The 24,975-nt window shown below is 33.2% G+C and overlaps 1 protein-coding gene across 1 annotated transcript in view; it reads right to left on the bottom strand.

Annotated features, from left to right (window-relative positions):
* The window catches only part of GUCY1A2 (guanylate cyclase 1 soluble subunit alpha 2), a 407,956-nt gene that overhangs the window by 346,639 nt on the left and 36,342 nt on the right, over window positions 1-24,975 (bottom strand). The window lies entirely within an intron of this gene.

The raw sequence follows: 24,975 nt of genomic DNA, 5'->3' as shown, positions 1-24,975 counted from the left end.
GAAAAATGATAGCCAACTAGATAGAGCATTTATTAAGCATTTACTGTGTGCTGAGCACTTTACTAAGAACTAGAGTTACAAGGAAAGAAAGAGATGGTCCTTATCTCAAGGAACTTACATGCTAATAGATGAAGATAAAATATAAAGAGAAGTTAAAAATGAAGGTAAAGTGGGAATGAGGGAGGTTGCAGATAGGACAAGAGTGAGATGGCCTAGCAAGATAAGATGAAAGCACACCTATCAGAAGTGAGGATGATTCCAGCAATGGAGTTTTCTTTTAGAGGAGGTGATGATGAAGATAGGATAATGAAAGGAATTTCCTCTTTTATAAAAAAGATTTATGGATTGTTTTGTTTGTTTGTTTTTACTAGAAGAGGGCTTTGAAAATCAATTTTAGAAGTATGACTCTAGCATGAGGCTAAGGGGAGAAGGTCATTTTAAATAACCCTACCTATTCATGAATAGAGAGCAATTACCAATCTAATTTTCTCAAGCCCATTGGGCTGTTAGCAAAACACTAGGGAATTTTTGAGGCTGTCACAAGGACTTGGAGGCAGGAAATTAAATTGCTACCAACTCCCAAATAATTCCTGACAAATCTTTATAATCCTCTTTCTCTCTCTGATAATTCAAGATACATTTTTTTAATCCCTATGACAATAAATTTCTTCTTAGCATTCTTCAGTTCAAGGAGGATTTTCAAAACTAGAAATCTATAGGAAAGGCAAAAAGATAACAAAACATTCAAAACAAAATAGAATGCAATAAAAAAGTAATTTTTGCTAATAAAATAATCAGTGAAAATAATGATGGGCAAAATATTGAGCAAATCAATGAGGGGGGGGGGAAATCATGATATCAGTCATTAAAACTATCAGATGAATGATTTGCCACAAGGATGATTTTTCTCTACATAAACTACTCAGGCTTGTTTGGTAAGTAACAAAAAACTCTGGAATAATCACAAGTTAATATAATTTATCAAGTGCAGTTCACCAATAATTTATCAAATCCAGTTCTTTCATTGTATAAATAGGAAAACTGATGCTTAGAGAGATGAAATGACATGTTTGAGATCACAAAGGTAATCTGTAGTAGAGCTAGGGATTTGAACCCATGTCCTCTGACCCAAAATCTAGTGTTCTTTCCATTGTATCATATATTCAGAAAATAACAGGCTTTGTCTGGGTCATCAATTAATTTGCTTGTTGAGGGAATAGTGGACAATTTGTGGTGTAAATTAAAAATACACAGAACAGACACAGGATCCAAGTTATGAAAGAACAGCCAAGCTCCAAAACTAGGGCTTTACAAAGACAACTGATCCAGGGAGCAAACAGGAAATCAATAAATTATCCTAAGAGCAAAGGTCAAAAGCTGAAGCAGCTTGCAGCAAAATGTCACCTTGCTGCAAAATCAGGAAAATACTACAGTAAGAAGAGAGGAGATGATGTACCAGCAATTGACAGTTTGCTCACTTGTTTCATGTAAGTAAATATCCTGGGACCTTCTCCTTTGATGTTCTCAATACCCTAGTTATGTCACCTCCTAATTCAGCTATCCCCACAAAATTGTGAATTGAAACAGAACAGATGATAATTTGGGCATGAGATTGAAGTTCCTTCTAATATTGTTTTCCTGGGTCTGGTTATTTCAGTCTGAATCAATCCATACAAGTTTCCCATGATAGAAGCTTAATTTCATTAAACTAGATTGGAAAAGTATTTGAGTACCAAAGTCAGGGACACACACACACACACACACACACACACACACACACACACACACACACAAAGTATAGCGACTGAAGTAATGGACTTGGGAGTAAGATCTGTGTTCCTTTGACACTTACTAGTTTGGGGACCACAGGCGAGTCACTTAACCTCTCTAACCCCAGTTTTTCATCTATAAAACAGGAATAAAAAGATTATTTTAAGGCCAAAATGATGAGATAGTTTCTCTAGAGAACATTTTTATCTTTATAGAACTAGATAAACATCAGTTCTATCTTCCTGCTACTTAGAGTGGCAGAGTGTTCTTTTCAACTTATGCTCCATGCAATAAACCAAAGGGAAATAAGACATCCTTATACATGGAAAACATGGAAACCAAACTATGGGTAACACTCAAGAGGAGGTTTTTGGCTACTGCAGCACAGTCATATGTATTATAGATTTTAATATGAGTGGGTAAATATAAGCATAATAATACTTGCAATAGTGTACAGGGGTAGTGGAGGGTGGAAGGGGGAAGGGGGAAATGTGCCTTAATGGTTTAACCCAAGAATAACCTAAACCAAACCATCATTAGTCATTGGCAGGACTCCTGGGATTCCGAGATCTCTGGCACTGGACTGACAATTCCTGAGCCAAGATAATTTTCTCTTTGGCAATATGTCTGAAGGGTGGAGAATACCATAGCAAGATTGGCTTGTGCAATAGGTCTAGACACAAAATATGTAGCAATAGATACCAGAGTACATGGGGTCAGTTACCCTAAGAATAGTATCATTTGTACCAAGCATAATTTTTTCTCTTTACCAAGAATTTCCCATCTTTAAAACTCAAATGGTTGTCAGAAAGCACATTCCTGTGGAAAAATTAAGCCTTTTAAGAACTTTTTCTTCCCTGGGTAAAGCAATTACTCCTGCTCTCAGCAGGAGTTAAATTTGCTGCCTCTAAAATGCATTAAAAGGAAAATATTCTCTGGGAACATTCTGCAGAGTTTCAGGTAAGCCAAGACATTCTATATCTACCTTATGGTTAACCAAGTCTAGTGTGCCTGAATGTACCAATAGACAGCTGTGGTTGCTGTCAGAAAGAAAATGTCTTTATCTCCTGGTTTATCAAAATTAATTTCACAGTGGCCTGTCTTTCAAGATTTAAGATCACTCTGTGTAGGGACCTGACTACTAAGTGAAAGAAAACTTCTCACATTTGAAAAAATTCCATAATCAAGCAAAATTGACCAAAAGAATAAATGCAAATAAACTACAGTCTCCTTATCACTCACAATCCACTAGGCACTATGCTAGGTGCTAAAAATACAAAAACAAGAGTGAAATAGTCCTACCCTTGAGAAGCTTACAATCTATCTGGGTGAGACAGCATGTACATATATAGACTTCTACAAACTGAATACAAGATAATTTTAAAGGGAAGCCACTAGAAGTTGAGGAGATTAGGAAAGACTTCACAAAAAAGATGGCTCTTATAAAAGAATCTTGAAAGAAACTTGGGATTTAAGATGAGACATAAGCAGACAGTTCATTACAATCAGAAAGCCAATGCAAAGGAAGGATACTTTGGATATAGTAGAGACTTGGGGCAGGAAAACCATTTAGAAGGTTATTGCAAAAGTCCAGAGAAGAGATTGTGAAATTCTAAACCATAGACTAGGGTTCTATTTGTGTAAATGGAGAAATGGATGCAGATTCAAGAAATACAGAGGAAATAGATACAATACTCTGGGGACTGACACTGACTTCCAGAATGCTGTTCCCATGCAAGACATGTCTCAACTCTATGCATTTTAAGAGGCTGCCTTCCCAAGTCTAGAATGTTCTTCCTCCTTTTGCCTGTGGATTACCTTCAAACCTTAATTAAAATCCCACCTTTTGCAAAAAAAAAAAAAAAAGTTTCTGGTCCCCCTTATTCCAATGTCTTTGTTTTGTTGATTATAAACAATTCTGTATATATCTTATTTGCACAGAGCTGTTTTCATGTTGTCTTGCCTAGTGAGATGTTGTGAACACTTTGAGTTCAGGGACTGGTTTTGCTTTTTTTTTTTCTTTTTCTTCCCCTGTATCCCCAGGGCTTAGCATAGTTCCTGGCACATAGTAAGTAGGTGCTTATTAATGGTCGTTAACATCACATGGAATGTCACTCAGTTTTTCTGAATACCAATTTCTTTATCTGAATAATAAGACTAATAATACCTTTAGTTTCTACCTTACAAGTTGCTATGAAGATTAAATGGGAGATTGCATATAAAATATTTCACAAATCCCACTATAAATATATCAAATATTATTGATATTTTTGTTACCTTGTTTTCTTTCTTTTTTATGGGGGTCAGATAATTTGTTCTCTCTCTGTGTCTCTGTCTATCTCTATCTCTGCCAGTCTCTCTCTCTCTCTCTCTCTCTCTCTCTCTCTCTCTCTCTCTCTCTCTCTCTCTCTCTCTCTCTCTCTTTGTCTGTATCTCTTTGTCTCTGTCTCCATCTTTGTCTCTATCTGTGTCTATCTCTTTTTCTTTCCCTCCTCTCTTTTTCTCTTTCCCTCTCTTTCTCTCTGATACAGGTCTGGAACAAATAGATATACTGCTATTATTAATGTTCCACAAACTTTTGCACTGATGGATAAAATCCATCAAACTTTTTACCTAATTTAAATCAGTTACAAAATGGATTTTTGTACTTGAATAAAAGTATGAAAATATTAGCTCATCTTTGTAAGTTCACTGAGCACATCCTTGAAACAAGTCCATTAAAAGACAGGAAGCAGAGACATAAGTAAATGAATAACAACTTCTAAGTATTCAGTATATGCTAAGGTCCTAGGAACAAAAATGCAAAAGTGAAATCAGTCTCTGTCCTGAAGAAGCTTACATTTTAATAATGGAAGACACTACACATAAGAAAGGGATGGCATAAAGAGGAACCTTAGTAACTTCTAGGGATAGTAAATGGAGTCATTAGAGGCTGGCATATCTTTTCAATGAATAATGACAGAGTTGATAGGATTCTTAAACTGAAGGGATAGGGATATACATATATGAGGAATGCAATTGCCACATCATGCTTCTCCAAAATTTTGGCCTCTGTACTTTGAAAGCTTCTTGTTATTGATTGTGATGATGATGATGATGATGATGATGATGATGATGATGATGATGATGAAGCTGATGATGATTGATTTCAAAAGGGAATAGCACCACTACTGGGCTTATATCCCAAGGAAATACTAAAGAAGGGAAAGGGACCTGTATGTGCCAAAATGTTTGTGGCAGCCCTTTTTGTAGTGGCTAGAAACTGGAAAATGAATGGAGGTCCATCAATTGGAGAATGGTTGGGTATATTATGGTATATGCATGTTATGGAATATTATTGTTCTGTAAGAAATGACCAACAGGAGAAATACAGAGAGGCTTGGAGAGACTTACATCAACTAATGCTGAATGAAATGAGCAGAAGTAGGAGATCATTATACACTTCAACAATGATACTGTATGAGGTTGTATTTTGATGGAAGTAGATATCTTCAACATAGAGAAGAGCTAATGCAATTCCAATTGATCAATGATGGACAGAATCAGCTATACCCAGAAAAGGAACACTGGGAAATGAGTGTAAACTGTGAGCATTGTTTTTTTTTTGTTTTTCTTCCCAGATTATTTTTACCTTCCAAATATAATTCTTCCTTTGCAACAACAACAACAAAATTCGGTTCTGCACATATATATTGTACCTAGGATATACTATAAGATATTTAATATGTATGGGAATGCCTGCCATCTAGAGGAAGGGGTGGAGGGAAGGAGGGGGAAAATTCAGAACAGAAGGGAGTATAAGGGATAATGGTGTAAAAAAAAGTATCTATACATATGTACTGTCAAAAATGTTAAAATTATAAAATTAATAAAAAAAAAAACAAAAAAAAGGGGGGGGAATAGCACCAATTCCACTAACTCGAGAATAGAGACAATAGGTACAATTGGAATGAAAGGTTTTCCTGATGCATTTAAGTCACCAAAATGGTGTGGGGGTGAGGAGTAGAGAAAAGAATATTACACAAGCAAAATTCTCAAAACTAAGATCTGAGACTTCATGTTAGAGGTACAGTCTGGTCATGTGCTCTATTTTGGTATAAAGGGAAGGAAAATAACCTCTAATATTCTACACAGTTCCATATCTAAATAGTCACAGGGAAAGGAAGGGGAATTGAGAAGTGGGGCTGGGCAGAGGATTGATAAAATAGCTAGAGAATAAACATAAGAGTAAATTAAAATCCACAAAGGGAGATCATTCTCTAACCCAGTGAATGATGAAATAACTGATGCTGAGCATTTTATAGGGTTTGGTTTGATTTGGTTTTTGTTTAGCTAGAAGAAACATTAGGAATGTATTACCTTATCCTTTCATTATAAGATGAAAATACATAGATGCAGAATTAATTGCACAAGATTACAAAATATTATAAACAGCAAAGGTAGAATATTAGCCTTGGTATTTCTCTTCAGGGAGATCCACAGAATCACGACTCAAAAGCATAAGCTGAAAGTCCAGAGGCCTGTAGAGGAGTCAGAATAATTCTTAAGTGTACCCTATTTCTAGGAATTCCAGCAAAGCTAGAAGCAGCCCAAAGTAAGAGGAAAGAACACTAAACTGAATGTCAATGAATCACTTAGAATACAAGAACCCACCAAAGGAAGAACTTCTGGGTAGGAGGCCTAGCTTAGCAGGTCAATTTTACCTTGTATAAGCCAGAAATGCATTTATGCCATTAACATGTTCATTAGGAGTTCCATAAGTTACAAAGAGAGAGATCCATGCTTAAGCCTAGCAAACAATGATCTCTTATAATTGTTATTAACAAGTGTTGGGCACTCCCACTATATTTATAGGTTCATGACTTTTAAAATTGTTGAAGGTGATAAGATAATATACTTACAGCTAGAAAGGACCTTAAAGGCCATCTAATTCAACCATTAATTTTAAAGATAAGGAAAATGAAAACTAGGGAAGTAACTTTTCCAAGAACACATAGATTTGATATCCAGAATTTGAACTCAGGTGTTGACTCCAAATGCAGGGAACTATCCCTAGTGCTGATCCTTTTTTTTTTTTTAGTTATTTATATATATATATATATATATGTGTGTGTGTGTGTGTGTGTGTGTGTGTGTGTGTGTGTGTGTGTGTATGCATACAGACCTGAATTCAGACATTAGAATAGACTGTCAACAAATGCTACATTAGAACAAATAACAGAAAGTTAATAAGTGAATTAACCAGGCACAAGACTCCATTATTCTCTAATCTCATTCTGTTTGACATTACACATAGCCACACACACATGCCAGAAAGACATGGAAAGAATCATTTTTGATGAAATGTTCTGAAACTGATATTTTAAGATAATCTATGACATATAAATATGTAAAGTACAGATACAATCATGTTTTATACATTGGTCCTTTAAGGTACCAGTTTGTAAGCTCCCTATAAAATAATTGTAGATCAACTAACAATGGTCTGAGGGAAAAGATTTTGAGAAATATTTGTTTAAATCATTCCTTGAGCATTTATTTGAGGTATTCTTATTGGGAAATAATCAAGTGAGACTTATTGGTAAGTCTAATACATAGGAAATTCAAACTTAACTGTTCAATGTTAACAATGATTTTCTATAGAACAGTCACATGCATCCTTATAATAAAGGAAAAACCAATTGAATTAGATAAGTGAAGGGGACACATAAAGATTTCTCCTTATATGTTAGCTGCCACTCAGTGTACTGATATATATGGATAAGTCAAATTATTATTGCTTGTAGTCAGACAATTGCAAGACACAGAGCAGAGAGATATTATAATGTCATTAGTAAAATAAATCAAGGACCTGAAAAGAGAACAGTTGATATGAGTTTTCAAACATAGAAAAGGTGTGATGTTCAACTAAGAAAAAATTTGTAAAAGTGACTTAAAAAGTATCACTTTCAAACTCTTCACAGTACTATTATTACATAATGAGTGAGTATAAGCATAGAGCAATTTGCATAAATCATAATATCAATATATCACAATCATGTTTGTTTATTTTTTAAACTAAAGTGACTAAAATAGCTTAGTTCTAAGTTGTAGACAATAGGTAACTTACTTTTCTTTATGTTGTTCTAGAGCAATTATGATTAACATTAACTACCAGAAATTTTTGAAATGATTCCAAATAGAAAAATATATCAGAATGTATTTTGGAAATTCTTTAGCACATAGATTTATGTATGATGTCCAAAGTGAATCTGAAAGCAAATAATATCAATTAGGGAAGTAACCATATTTTGAAAGCTGAGCCCCTAAATAAAGGCTTTTCTCACATAATATGATATGAGGAAAATCAAAAAGGCAAGGGAGATAGTTACTATCTGTGTGACTCTGGGCAAAACACTTAACTCTGCCAGCTTTCCTCTTCTAGAAAATGAAGGAGTAGGCTCTAATGTACCTTCCAACCCTAAAACTGATTCTTACAAATACTCAGACTTCTAACTGTGCTAAATGTCCATTTAAGTTAATCTGGTTTTGAATAATACAAACAATATCCTAATACAGTATATATTCTCAGAGTAGGATAGCATAGATGAATTGACATTCCTTTATTAAATCATTTTCTTTGAGTATAAAATTTCTATAGTAGCAATGGTGGCTTTATTTCTTAAGATTAAGTGATTAAATTGATGTTATACACAAAACTGCTACAAATATTTAGCATGAATGCTTTATCATTAGCTCATTATGATTGCTTCTAGTTATTTCAAGTCAAAGTCATATCAGTATACCCACCCTTAACTAAAGAGTAAAAATGGTGGTTTTTCTTCAGTGTCTTCCCACTTTCATTTTCCTGGCCCTTTTTCAACTGTCAAAAAATATTTTTTTCTCCTCAATTTCTTGATATTATTATTGCCCCAAGCCCTCCCCAACTATCAGTGCAATTCTGCCTTCTTCAGGTAATGCCTTATTCAACTCCTCCCTAGTTTCTTCACTGCCCCTCGGTAAGGCAGTAATTGACTGTTTAGTGGAGATAGCAGTAAAATAAGACCAAATACAAAATTCTTTATAGGAATAGGTTTTATATTGCTGAACTGTTTCCATTGTGTGGAGCTAGGGCAAAGCTTTAATGTTTAAAGATTGCTTGCAGTCAAAACATCAATAAAACCCATTAGGATACCAGTCAATTCAATCTAACCAGTAGATTGAATACTTTTTGAAATGTGAATAAACAGGCAGTTGTCAATGTAGGTGAATGTTTTGAACCTCTGGGTTTTCCCAGCTTATGAATCTATTGGCAACATAAAAAGAAAGGAAATTTAGAGTGTTAACCAAATATATCATTTGAAATCAAGACCTCTGTCTTAGTCCCAGCTGGGTAATTGACCTTTTGAAATTTTTCAGGGGGTCAAAGCTTCACCTGGGACCAACAAGCCTTGGGAAAATGCCTTCATTTCCACATCTGGAAAATGCTAGCAAATATTTTCATAATTCCCAGCATATGATGAGCTAGGATTACTACAAAATTCCTGAGCATTTAAAAATATGACATTTTCTCCTATTGGTCCCAATCTCTTAAAACTATTAGATTACTCACCATGTGGAAGGAAACCTGGGGACACTATTTAAAAGGATGGTAGCAATAACTTTTTAATAGGGTTTTGAATGATTTTTAAATAATAAAAATAATAAAGGTGCTATTTTGGGTATGAGAAAATAAGACTATTGACCTTTTTTTCAATAAATATATCTTCTTTGAACTATTTGTCCAAGAATGGTGATAGATTTGTACAATTTTACTCACATTATAAACCGAAACCTGCTATTCCTAGAAGTTTGCATTTCTGTTAAAAGTGAAAAACATGGAAGGTGTCAACTGTGTCCAGAAAACAAAGCAAAATTAAATAGCACACATGGGGACCAAAATTTCAATTTTGGCTTGATTTACATGATCTTATCAGTTAAGAAAACTGTTCTAATTAATCATTTTTATTTTCCCAAATGATACAAAATTAATATGTATCAACTTTATGATAACCATTCTCCCATGTTTAGGTCTTTTTATTATCAATGTTTTTGAAATTTTGATTTTTACTTAATTTTAGTTCACTCTCTATTCAGTGCAATTCAGTTCATCAAAAATTTCTCTGAAAATTCAAAATAACAAAGGAAAGAGTAATACCCTGAAATATTACCTAATATTACTCTCTTTGGCAAAATAGGACTATGTCATAGACAATCAACTAATCAAAAAAATTTATTAATTATTCATGTCTGACAAATACTATCCTAGCTAACAATGATCCCAAGACCAGTTCCAATCCAACAGATTACAAAAACTTATCCTGTTTACAAACACTTTCAGAGACAATATCACAAACTTCTTGATAACTCATTCCAATGTTTAAAACCTTCATGTCTGGGAAATTTTATGTATGTCAAATCTAAATCCCTTATGATCCAACTTAGGCTCATTTCCTCTTGTGCTTTTACTGAAGATGGAAAACAGCTGCATAAAACCTTATTCCCATGTTTGAAAATTGTTAACATGGCACTTCTTAACCTTTTTATTCTCCAAACTAAATCATCTCTATATCTTTAACTTTTCCTAAGAGGGCTTTTTTTTTTTTCTGTCACATTTTAGAAGTGATTAGCTCGTGTGTATTCGGGCCTATTTTGGCTTTGCTCTGTTAAAAGAGTCCATGTCTTTTCCATTCTTTGCAGCACAGAATGGAGTCATCCATGTTATATCAGTCATATGAGGGGATACACCCATCCTAAGGATCCTTGCCTTGTTCTAAAACTAGGTATAGATGAGACAAAAAGGTTTCTCTGAATCAGGTTGTTCAACAATAAAGGACTCCCTAGGAAGATGGATTGGTTCTAAGAACTCTCAATAGTGAACCACATTAATTTCTGAGGGTACTAGTCAAGTCCATATCCCCCTATTCCTCCCTACCTAAGAATCTACTAAGACTAAATAAAAATCTTTTAACTGACCTAGGACTGACTCAGCCTAAAGAGAAAAGAGAAATTCATTATACCACATGTTAATAGAGGCTGATATATATTGCTCAACCTTCTGCCAATTCTAAAATCAGGCAATGTAGTTGTGTATATCCTACAGAAAACATAATCTGATTGTAAGACAGTACAAGGCCATGAAGTGATTCTCTGCCCCAATGATTTCATTGTGACAACCAATGAACTTAAGCAATTTTGAAAGACCTGAGAACTCTAATCAAAGCAATGATTATCCATGATTCTCAAGGACTCATGGTGAAAGTACCACCCAACAGATAGGTGATGAACTCCGAGTTAAGACTGAAATGTTTATTTGGACAAGACTAATAGAAGACCTTTTTTTTTTTTTTTTACACTCGACTACATATTTGCTTAAAAGCAATTTTTTTTCTTTTTTTCTTTTTTTTTTTATTTTTCAAATAGATTAGAAGAAAGTGAAAGAGAAAGAAAAAAGATTTTTGGATGATTGAGAGGAAAAGAAATTTATTTTTTTTTTAAAGAAAGAAAAACAAACCCACTGGTAGTACAAAACTTCAAGACTCTTATATCACCTTTGGGTATCCCTTTAAACACCTCTCAAACAATAGTCCAATAATTCAAACATGGAAGTTGAATGTTCTGGGGAGATCTACTGTAAGGAAGATTGTATTCAAGTTCAGTTTCTGATACTGACTACGTAACTATGAGCAAAACTAAAGCCTTCAGCCTCAATTTCCTCATGTTAAAATGAATTTAGTAATCCCTGTGTAGTATTTCATTCAGAATTTTTGTGAGGCTCAAATAAGGTTACATAAATATACATATATACACATACTATAGTCTATGTATAGCTGCTATGTGTGTGACATATATAATGCTTAAAATTTAATGCACCATATAAATGTCAGCTATTAATTTGGAAACATTGTACTTTCTTAGTCAGAAACCATCGTACTAAAGACATCTTCAAAATGTCATCCATGTCAGACATGCAGATAAATTCTGATACTCTATTACTGAGATGGCATTTTCAGGAAAAAAAGTTTCTCTCACTTTATATCATTGGTGTTTAATAACCCTGGAAGAAAAACTAAGGCAGATGACTTTGTGCACTTCTATTTCACAAGCAAGACATCACCCCATGATGTCAAAACAGATAAACAACAACTCACATCCAAATGCACAAAAATTTTGTGAAGAAACTAAAGTAGGAAGGCTAACAGGTCTCATATTTTTTTACAGTTTTAAATAAATATTTTCTACCAATATTAAAATATCATGTAGCTAGATATTTCCTAACAAATTATTTTAGTTGGCTTTTTTTTTAATGATCAAACTTTTATTTTCCTTCTCACACCTACCTCTGCCACCATGGAAAAAAGAAAAGAGAACAAAATACTTGTTATAAATATATATTAAGAAAAATAAATTACATTATGTGTCTCATTTTGTGAATTTAATATTTTACCTCTCTTTCAAAGAATGGATAGTTTTCTTTATCATTGATTCCTGCTTAGACTATTCTTATAGTGATGGCAAACCAGGAATGCTGGGGTTATAATTGTTTCTGTTTTCTCTATTGCCTTTTTCTTAAAAAATATTATGTATTATATTTTCCATTCTTTTGGTATGACTCTCATAAAATAAATTCAATAAGAGATTAATGTAAAATATTACATATGGCTACAAACAATCAACTTATAAATAAAAAAATGAGGAAGTCATGGTTAACCAGTAATGCCATCTTGAGCAAGAGAAGTATGACTTTTGGGAATAGGGTGTTGACTTCCAGCCAAGATGGCAGACAGGTGGCAAAGAGCAGCTTGAGCTCCATGTTTTCTCTCAGAATTTAATTCATGACTCAGAATTAATGCTTGAACAGGAAAAAAAAAAACACAAATAATCACCAACAGAAGACATCCTTGAAATTCGCCAGAAGAATGACTCAAGGAGAAATCAAGAAGTAGTCAAGCAAAACCATAAAAATGAAACAATTGAAAAGAATGTCAAGTACCTTATGGGAAAGACAGCACACCTGGAAAACAGATCCAGGAGAGACAATGAGAATAATCGGACTCCCTGAAAAATCTGAGGAAAAAAAGAACCTGGACACTATTTTCCAGGAAATTATCAAAGAGAACTTCCAGACATTTTAGAAACAGAGGGTAAAACAGACATTGAAAAAATTCATTGATCACCTACTGAAAGGGACCCTAAAATCAAAACGCCAAGAAATATAGTGGCCAAGTTCAAGAACCATCAGACAAAGGAAAAAATATTGGAAGCTGCTAGAAAAAATCAATTCAGATATGAAGGAGCCACAATAAGGATAACCCAGGATCTAGCAGGGTCCACGTTAAAGGAACTAAGGGCCTGGAATATGATATTCTGAAACGCTAAGGAACTTGGAATGCAGCCAAGAATAACTTACCCAGCAAAAAATGAGCATCTCTTTCCAGGGAAGAAGATGGACATTTAATGAAATAAATGAATTCCATCTATTCTTGATGAAAAAACCAGATCTACACTAAAAGTTTGATCTTCAAATACAGAACTCAAGAGATTTCTAAAAAAGGTAAAAAGAAATCTTGAGAACTATATTTCTGCCATAAAGATATGTAAAGAACACATGTATAATTTGTCCTAGAAACTAGAGGTGGAAAGGAAATAATATCATAAAAAAGGGTAATGTGGTGGTACTACATCTCATGAAGAGGCAAAGGTAACCTATTATATCTGAGAGAAAGAAAGGAGGGGGATGAACATAGTGTTTATCAATAGACATATTCTATTTATGGTGAAACTTCTTCCACTTCATTGAAAAGTGGGAGGGAAGGAGTAAACTAAGGGGAAGGGAATACAGAAATTGTGAGGAAAAGGGGTAAAATAGGAAGAGGAACTTTAAGGTGGGGGAGGGATACTAAAAAGGGAAGGTTGTGAAAAGCAAGTGGTGTTTACAAGTTTAATACTAGGTAGGGGGATAAGAGGAAAGGAAAGGAGAAAAGCATAAGCAGGGGTTAACAGGATGGCAAGCAATATAGAATTAGTCATTCTAACCATAAATGTGAATAAGGTAAATTCCCTCATAAAGAGGAAGCAGTTAGCAGACTGGATTAAAAGCCAGAATCCTACTACATGTTGTTTACAGGAAACACACCTGAAACAGGGTGATACCTTCAAAATAAAAGTAAAAGGGTGGAGCAGAATCTACTATGCTTCAGGTGAAGCCAAAAAAATAGGGGTAGCCATCCTCATCCCAGATCAAGCAAAAACAAAAATTGATCTAATTAAAAGAGATAAGGAAGGACATTATATCTTGCTAAAGGGTAGCATAGATAATGAAGCAGTATCAATATTTAACATATATGCACCAAGTGGTGCAGCATTTAAATTCTTAAAAGAGAAATTAAGAGAGCTGCAAGAAGAAATAGACAGCAAAACTATAATAGTGGGAGACCTCAACCTTGTACTCTCAGAATTAGATAAATCAAACCACAAAATAAATAAGAAAGAAGTCAAAGAGGTAAATAGAATACTAGAAAAGTTTGATATGATAGATCTTTGGCAAAAGCTAAATGGAGACAGAAAGGAGTACACTTTCTTCTCAGCAGTTCATGGAAACTATACAAAAACTGATCATATACTAGGACATAAGAATCTCAAAATCAAATGCAGTAAGGCAGAAATAGTAAATGCAGACCACATTGCAATGAAAATTACATTCAATAAAAAGCCAGGGGAAAATAGACCAAAAAACAATTGGAAACTAAATAATCTTATACTAAAGAATGATTGGGTAAAACAGCAAATCATAGACATAATTAATAACTTCACCCAAGAAAATGACAATAATGAGACATCATACCAAAATATGTGGGATACAGCCAAAGCAGTAATAAGGGGAAGTTTTATATTTCTAGAGGCCTACTTCCATAAGATAGAGAAAGAGAGGGTCAACAAATTGGGCTTACAACTAAAATTGCTAGAAAAGGAACAAATTAAAAACCCCCAGACAAACATGAAACTTGAAATTCTAAAAATAAAAGGCGAGATTAATAAAATTGAAAGTAAAAAAAACTATTGAATTAATTAATAAAACTAAGAGTTGGTTCTATGAAAAAACCAACAAAATAGACAAACCCTTAGTAAATGTGATTAAAAAAGGAAAGAGGAAAATCAAATTGATAGTCTTAAAAATGAAAAGGGAGAACTCACCACTAATGAAGAGGAAATTAGAACAATAGTTAGGAGCTACTTTGCTCAACTTTATGCCAATAAATTCGATAACTTAAATGAAATGGAAGAATACCTTCAAAAATATAGCTTGCCCAGATTAACAGAGGAAGAAGTAAATAGTCTAAGTAGTCCCGTTTCAGAAAAAGAAATAGAACAAGCTATTAACCAACTCCCTAAGAAAAAATCCCCAAGACCAGATGGATTAATATGTGAATTCTACCAAACATTTAAAGAACAACTAACTCCAATGCTATGTAAACTATTTGAAAAAATAGGGATTGAAGGAGTCCTACCAAATTCCTTTTATGACACAGACATGGTACTGATACCTAAACCAGGTAGGCTGAAAACAGAGAAAGAAAATTACAGACCAATCTCCCTAATGAATATTGATGCTAAAATCTTAAATAAAATATTAGCAAAAAGACTACAGAAAATCATCCTCAGTATAATACACTATGACCAAGTGGGATTTATACCAGGAATGCAGGGCTGGTTCAATATTAGGAAACCTATTAGCATAACCAACTATATCAATAACCAAATTAACAAAAAATATATGATCATCTCAATAGACACAGAAAAAGCATTTGATAAAATCCAACATCCATCCCTACTAAAAACACTTGAGAGTATAGGAATAAATGGACTATTCCTTAAAATAATAAGGAGCATATATTTAAAACCATCAGTAAATATGATATGTAATGGCGATAAACTGGAACTTTTCCCAATAAGATCAGGAGTGAAATAACATTGCCCACTATTACCATTACTATTCAATATTGTACTAGAAATGGTAGCCTTGGCAATAACAGCTGAGAAAGAGATTCAAGGAATTAGAGTAGATAATGAGGAAATCAAACTATCACTATTTGCAGATGATATGATGGTATACTTTGAGAACCCCAAAGACTGCTAAAAAGCTATTAGAAATAATTCAGAATTTTAGCAAAGTTGCAGGATACAAAATAAATCCACATAAATCCTTAGCATTTTTATACACTACCAACATAATCCAACAGCAAGAGATACAAAGAGAAATTCAATTCAAAATAAATGTGGATAATATAAAATATTTGGGAATATATCTACCAAAGGAAAGTCAGGAATTATATAAGCAAAATTACAAAACACTTGCCACAAAAGTGGTTCAGTGGATAGAGCACCAGCTCTGAATTCAAGAGGAGCTGAGTTCAAATCTGGTCTCAGACACTTAACACTTCCTAGCTGTGTGACCCTGGGTAAGTCACTTAACCCCAGCCTCAAAGGGGGGGGGGGGATTAATTATAAAATTAATTAAAAAAAAAAAAGGAATAGGGTGTTGATGGTCCCATTCAATTCTGTCCTCTACAGATATCATCTGGATAATTGTGTTCAATTTGGGGCATTACTGAATAAAATAAAAAAAATCAATAAGCTGGAGAATATCTAAAGAAGGGGCTTGAATCCATGTCATATAAGAATTTATTGTAAAAAAAAATGACCATTTTATGGCCTAGAAAAGAAGCAAATTTAGCTTGATATCAAAAATGTACTCTTGATATTTGGAACAATCCAAAAATAGATCGATCTAACTTAAGAGGTAGTAGCTTCTCCCTTCTTGCCAAACTTCAAGTAAAAGATGGAGGATTAGTTGTCTAGTACATCCCATTATAATGTACTAGACAACCAATCTTCCATCTTTTACTTGCATAACCTTGTATTTTGAATAGATCACATAAATTAAACTCCTGTCAAGATCATTGATCAATCATTCTGTATTTCCTACTATCTTCCAAACTGTCAATAATGGTGATGGCTGGTGTCATACCATTCATATTCTTTCACACAATGCCTAGAACCCTACATAGGAGAAGCAGATAAAGGAAAGAGGTATTACATGTAGAAATAACATTCTGAAATAGTCTTTCATGAATTATAGTAAAAATGGACACCACTCCCAGTTCATATGCTGGAAACAGCTCCCAGCAAAGTCAGAATTTAAATAGCATATACTAAAAAATTTACCAGGTAACTAATAGGAAACTATTAACTCTCAAGAAAGTCTAAGATTAAAAAAACAAGGAAAGCAAGAGAATGATTTTTCACATCACATATTAGATTGTATAGTTTGATGAGATAATTAAGTTGCAAAGGAGTCTGGGTTCTCTCCCAATTATAGTGGATGGGTTAGATATCTTTCTTAAGGACCATGACTTAAACCCAAATCACTCAGGTTTTCATCGAATGGTTCAAAAGTCCCACTTAGTCTTTGAGCCAAATTACCTCAGAGAGAAAATAAACAGCAATTGTTTCTGTTTTGACTAGAAATCTCCTTCCCGATTGATTTTTTTTTTGATGAGGTTAAAAAAGGCCTTTCTTTGCCTCATTTCTTCTTACCTAGCCTTACTTACTCAGTGGGAGATTCCTTTAGTCAAACTGAGACCAATTTAAAAACTTAGTTTAGGTCTCCCACTTCATCCAGCACCATCTCTAATTGTTCTGATATATATCTGGCCACTGGATGCAGATAGCTATGGAAGAAAAAGTAAAGCAGGTGACTTTGCACAGCCTGCCCTCAATGAAATCTAATTCACTTGCATTTCACAGCATCATCTCCCTGTTGTTATATTCATCTTAAAAAAAAAAAAAAAAAAAAAAAAAAGGACAAACAACAAGGAATACATTTTAATCATTTAACTGTTTTGTGTCTAAATTATCCCCTCTTCAAAGTAATGTTCACTGTGTATTCTCTCTAGGGGAAAAGGAGGGGACAACTTTAAAAGATTTTGCCAGTGAACTGTATGAAAAATGTATCAAGAAATATTTTGGATGGTAAAATCATTGTTTTCCTTCTTGATGAATATTCCATGTCACAACCTATTTATAAGAGAAATTAATTTCCAAAAAGTTTTTTTTTTAATTATACAAGGGTCATTATAATTTGAATTGTTATCAAAGGAAAAAGTTGGTCTCATCTGAACCAACCATTACTATACTGATGGTAGTTTATCTCTCCTTTTCTAATGGAAAATTAGTAACTGGAAGAGGGGGAGTGAGAGAGGATGTGAGTAAGAAGGAGGAGATTGAGAACAGCTGTCTAAGAATGGGAAATGGAAACTTTTTCTTTTCAAAACTTTCCTCCTTAGAACAATAAATCAATTTCCACTCTCACCCTGTTTTTTATCTTCACAAATATCAACCAAACTCTAATCCACATAAGGTATGTAAATAAATATGCACTCATACATACATATACATATACACACATACCCTAAACAAAGGATTTTGATGACACACAAGAATGAGAAACTGATTTGATATCATTTGATTTTTCTTAAAAAACCATTAAGCTGAATTCCTTTATAAATATTAAGAACCATAAAAAGGAAGTTGTCTAGGGAACATAACATAGGGGTATCCATAGTTCACATAACATGAAACAATCCATAAAGTGTTCATTTCTTAAATAGTAAATTCTCTGTAATTCTCAATTCTCTCAATATTATATCCCTTTTAAAAAAAACCTCAATCCCATTTAGCACAATGAGCTCCCATGCAGTTGAAGTCGTTCCTAATGACTAAAATATCAGGTTATGGTGGGTAAAATAATAATTTGTTAATGTTAACTAAAATTATCTATTGATGATCTGGTATTATCTCATGATAACAGCAGGAACCCTACTAGCCAAGAACATTACATTGATCTTATATTGTAGAAAACTCATAGTATCATAAACACTAAATATGTTTAAAGTCTAGTTATCAAACATGGGTAACCAATCAATCAATAAGCATTTATTGAACCTCTATTATATGTTTGGTACTGGAGATAGAGAACAGGAGCTACATCTGTAATTTCTATTGACATAAACTTCTAGAAGAGGAAATTTTCTCTATTCAAAGTGGCAATTTATATGTAATTTATAACCTTAGGGATTACCTAGGACACTTTGAGGTTAATCAACTTCCTCAAGGTCATACAACCAGGATGTGTCAAAAGTAGAATATGATCTTAGATATTCCCAATTCTGAAGATAGTTCTCTACCCACTACTCCAAGATCTCTTTGGATTTTATGATAAACATGAATCGCTCCATGCCCCCAAGAAACTTGCATTCTATAAAGAGGTGGAATATATACACAAAGAATACAAGCTTTCCATATTCAAAGACAGAATAAGTAATTTCCTGAGTAGTAAAAATTTTGAGATACTAAGAACCTTTTTACATACACAAATGCTCATACCCAAAACAAAACAGAAATATTCCATCTGCTGACTGATTCTTGGAATTCCTTTCATAGTGGGAAAAATCCTTTTAATCCACAATTAGATAAGGCTGGATACAAATACCCTTGGGAGAGTTAAAGTATTGACTTATAGTTAAACTAAGGTATAATGACTCAAATCTCATGCCATTTCAAACACATTTTGATAAAGGGGAGAAAGGAGCCAGAAAAAGAAGCATTAAGGAACAAAGATAAATTTTGGTTACTTACACAATTCTCCTAGACTCTAATCTTTATTCTATCAAATGATCAGTTATTTTAAGAATCAGGATGATACTACTAATTCCAGTGTTCCTTGGCTAACACTTTTCCATTAGCTCTTCTGCCTGAGTCACATACTTGTTTCAGTTATCTTAATAAATTTTTGTGAAATTTCTAATCAGTCAACTATATTTCCATAATAATTCATGAAATAATAAATTGTTTTTTATATAGCTGGAATTTTCAGTTCTCTGGGCTTTACATCATTTTGAGATATGTCAACTATATTTCCTTTTTTTATTAAAGTTTTATTTTATTTTTAAAATATATGCATAGATAATTTTCAACACTCACCTTTGGAAAACCTTATGTTCCAAATTTGATCCCTTCCTTCTCCTATTCTCCTCCTGATAGCAAGTAATCCAAAAATATGTTAAACATGTGCAATTCTTCTATACATATTTCTACAATTATCATGTGGAATAAGAAAAATCAGATCAAAAAGGGGAAAAATGAGAAAGAAAACAAAACGCAAGCAAACAACAACAAAAAATGAAAACACCATGTTGTGCTCCACACTCAGTCTCTACAGTCTTCTCTCTGGGTGCAAATGGATCTCTTCACCACAAAACCTTTGGAACTGGCCTAAATCATCTCATTGTTGAAAAGAGCCATATCCATCATAATTGATCATCGTTTAGAAAAGAGGCCTTTATGAGAATCTTTGAATGCAAAAAAAATTTCCCAGTTTATTGTTTCCCTTCTAAATTTGTCTACATTGATTTTGCTTGTACAAAAATGTTTTAACTTAATATAATCAAAATTATCCATTTTGCATTCCATAATATACTCCAGTTTTTCTTTGGTCACAAACTCCTTTCTTCTCTACAGATATGAGAGATAGACTTTCCTTTGTTTTTCTAATTTGCTCATAATATCACTCTTTATGTCAAAATCATGAGCCCATCTCGACCTTATCTTGATAGAGGGTATTAGGTATGTAAACTATATTTCTAATAAGATCAACTATATCAATAAATTTCAAGGCAGTAATATCAAGAGGCAGGTTGTATCATATATTGGACAAAATCTTTTGTAACATTAATAGGACCCTAACTATGAAGAGCCCATATTTATTATTAATATAAATTTTATAAATGTGTTGATTTTTTATTATTCCACTACTGAGTAATAATTCAGATGTATAATCTTAGTGAAATTATTATGCTTATTGATATAATTTGAAGCAAAATTATGTATCCCCCAATTGCATGTGTTCCAATAGTTTTGTTAGTTGAATAATTATTATGATTATGATCTTTTTAGTAATCATTATTATAACATATTAGGTTTCTAAGACTGAAGAAGATTGACAGAGACAATAACTCAAAGAATTCAGATCAATTTAATATAAAAGTATTCCCTAAAATAAATTAATATATAATATTTATACATATAATATATGCATAATAATATATAATATACAATAATATATAATAAATAAATAAAATAGATAAAATTATTCATTCAAGACCTGAATACTTGGATTATCTTGTTTGTAATGAAAACTAGTTTTGCAAGTTGACTTATAACTTGATTTAAAGCTGGTCTCTCTCCCAAAGTATATCCCCAAATAAAATATAATCTATTCCAAAGTCAGTTGAAGGAGGTTATTTCTGTTTAGCACATTATACTTGATGCTAACTGGCTTCTCTGAGCAAAGCAAATTCCATAGACTTCTTTGTCAGTCAGAAAGTTAGGTGAATACTTTATAAGCACCCATCTGTGGAAGGAATTTTCATTAAGGCACAAAAGGAAAGACTAGCTTTTCTGGAAGAGGTGATTTTAATGGCACCACAGTTAGCTTGGAGAGAAAATGAGACTTTCCAGCTTGCAAACATTATCTGACCAAAAAAAACATGCATTGATTTTTTGAAATGGGGGAAATAACAATATCGCTCAACCAACACTAGAAGCTGCCTCATATCTATCTGAAACTTCAGATGAAATTACAATAGCGTAGCACTAAGATTTACTCTTCCTCTAATTCTCTGCTCCATTACAACACAATCATCCCTTCATTATGACTTCATACAATGAATGCTTTTGGATGTAGAATCCTTTATCCAAGAATTAAAAGATATTCTCATTACATGCATCTAATTTCGTAAAAGGTTAGAAATGGGCAATTAAGCTTACTCCAAATTTCTATGAAATTATATTAGTTGTTCAGAGTATAATGACAGCAAGTTATTTTCCCCCTGCCCTCAGCAGAGTTTCTGAGTTTTGATAATTGCCCTTTTTCTTTTAATGTTAGTTCTCAAAGAGGATTGCTCAAGCAAACTCCCTAACTTCAATCATTCAAAGAACAAGTTATATGATCACAAAATTTTAAAATTGGAAGAAACCCCACAGATATCTATTCCAGAAGTGGAAAACACACAGCTCCTGCAGCTGAAAATACTCCCTAATGTTGCTCCCTACTGGGCTCACACCAGATGAAAATGTAACTGAGAAATATTTTAAAAAACTAAAAATGCAATAAAACACAGGTAACATAATACTTTAAAACTAACTCAATACATTGCTCTTATGAAATCATAATGTGTGTTTCTCCCATTCTATATGCATCTGACATTGATCTATTCCATCATCTCCATTTTAGATATGATATTAATCAACATAAAGAAAAAGCCATTTCACATAAATACTTTGAGCAAATCACATGAAAAAGGAAATTGGCAGAGGCACCTAGAGGTGATGAGAGACCAAGGGGGAATTAGTCAAAATAAAGGTATGTTTTTCAATGAGGAACAGAAAGTTTGAGGTGGAGAAATACTTTAGTATTCAGTAGGCTGATTTAGAGCTAAAATGAAATATCTTTTAAATAGAATATAAATGGAAGCACATAGTTGGGGAGAAATTTTACAGTCATTGTTTTGATGAAGACCTCATTTCTAAAATATATAAAGAACTATGTCAAATTTATAAGAATGAAAGTCATTTCCCAATTGATAAATGGTCAAATTATATAAACAGAGAATTTTCAAATGATGAAATTAAAGCCATCTATAGTCATATGAAAAATGCTCTAACTCACTATTGATTAGAGAAATGAACATTAAAACAAATCTGAGATACTACCTTACATCTCTTATATTGGCTGAGATGACAGGAAAAAATAATGATAAATGTGCAAAAACTGGGACACAAATATATTGTGGTGGAGAGTTGTGAAACAGTCCAACCATTCTGGAGAGTAATTTCGAACTATGTCCAAAGGACTATAAAACTATGTATACTCTTTGATTCAGCAGTGCCAGTGGGTCTGTATCCCAAAGAAATAATAAAGGAGGGAAAAGGATGTACATGTGCAAAAAAAAAAAAAAAAACAGCAGCTCTTTTTATGATGGAAAAGAATTGAAAAATGAATAGATTTCCATCTATTCCCCAATTGGGGAATGGCTGAATAAATTGTGGTATATGAAGGTAATGGAATGTTATTGTTCTGTAAAAATGATGAACAAACTGACTTTAGAAAGGTCTGGAAAAATTTACATGAACTGAATAATATCAAAGAAAATTCAGTGAGCTGTGGGGAAAACTACTAAACTACATTTAAAATAAGAAAGAGAAAAATTGAACACAAATACTCTTCAGAAGATATTGTTCTCCACATGGTATTAATTTGTACAGGTTTTATCACCAAATGGATAAGAGAAATACTGAAGTCCAAGCTAACCATAAGGTAGATATGAAATACAGGCAGTCATAGGAAGATATAAGCTTTGTTCTTTGGTTATAAAATGACTCATGAAAGGAGAATTTTATAAAACCAAGCACTAAAATTTCAGAATTTATTTTTTAAAAAAGTAAATGTAATCAATAGGATGAAAAAAAATGTTCAAATAAGTTTAGGTAATGTGGAAATTCAATGAATTTTGCCATTTTCAATTAGCTGCATATATATAATTGCAGACCTATGACTATGTTCCAGAGATCAAGAGGAAATAAGGCCAAGAACTATAACATGCTGTTGTCTCCAGAAACTGCCGATCGCTCTCTGGTCTAGAGGAGAGACTTCTTCCTCCAGAGAGCCACGTCAAGTCTGGTCCAGACAAGGCTCTTCTTTCCTCCAGAGAGCCACCTCAAGTCTGGTCCAGACAAGACTCTCTATCTTTTGAGTGCCGCCCTCTTTTATCCTCCCAGAGAATGGCCGTGGGATAATGCAAGGGCTTCTGGGAAAAATTACTTCAACCAATGAACTTGCTCCTCCTAAGCATGCAAGCTCCTCCCTAGGAGTAAAACTCCCAGTAAAGGGGAACTAGAGAATTGTTAAGTACTGACTTAGCACTTAGTAAGAACCTAACAAAGAACAAATAGGACCAAAGATTAAAACACTTCCTTTCTTCTATTCACGCTATGTCACAATGTCTTGGTGGTTACTTGATACGTCTTTCCCTTTCATTTTAGGCTGTGTTCATTAAATGACAATATATTCAAGAGAAAAATGAGAAAATTCAACCCATTACTTGTTTTGTCTACTGGATAGACTTGTGTAGAATAAATAGACTTTGTTTTCTTTCCTTTTCTATTTGTTTAATATTGTAATGCAGCCCTAGTTTGAGAAGATTGATCATAGATAACACAGATCTGCTTGATTAAATGGGTTTCATCAAAATGAGAGTCCACATTGCAATTCCAAGTCTCCTCAATGTTCTCAAAACATATACTATGCACAATCCCTCCTCCAAGGCTCTGTTCATGCAGTGGTGAATAGAATACTATTCACAAATTTCTAGGAAAAGTCTTTCTTCTTGTTCTTCATTTCAGAGGACCAATAATATCATGAAATAATGTCTTGATTCATGTGTGAATTTAAGTGAAGCAGAGCTGCACAAGTCATTAGCCTCACATATCAATATGAATATAAAAATAAACAAAGAAACAAGTGAATGAAAGAAAAATAAGTTAAAAAAAAAAAAAAGTTAGTGGCAGGCCAAGGAAGCAACCACCATAAGGGGATATGCTGCATATTCAAATACAAAAAAATGTGGAAGATGTTTTCTCATAAAAACATGAAGATGATGACTAAAAATGTAAAGAAAACAAAAAAACAGCAATATTTACAAGCTTTGTCATTACTGATTACTTCACTAAATAGCATAGTTCTACATTCAGAAAACGTTCATAAAACACTGAATGAGATATTGAATTGTTGGGAAGTTTCCTTGAAACAACATAGATATATCGACTGAGACTCACTAAAGTTACACAGAGCATTAAATTAAGTGCAAACATAATTTGGCTGAGTTTTATAAATAGTTAGAGAGAAGAGGATAAATCAGGAAATACGCGATCTTAACCAAGTCTATACTTTATGGCCTCATGCAATGAGATAGCAATATGAAAAATTCATTTAATAGCAAACACAAAGTCTTCAAGCCAATGCTCACATCTTATTATAGGTTCATTTCTGAATGAAAGTTTAGTATTATT

This window comes from Sminthopsis crassicaudata, chromosome 3 (genome assembly GCF_048593235.1).
Source record: "Sminthopsis crassicaudata isolate SCR6 chromosome 3, ASM4859323v1, whole genome shotgun sequence".
Taxonomy (NCBI): domain Eukaryota; kingdom Metazoa; phylum Chordata; class Mammalia; order Dasyuromorphia; family Dasyuridae; genus Sminthopsis; species Sminthopsis crassicaudata.
The sequence above is the reverse complement of the archived record's forward strand: the minus strand, read 5'-3'. Positions and strand labels throughout refer to the sequence as shown.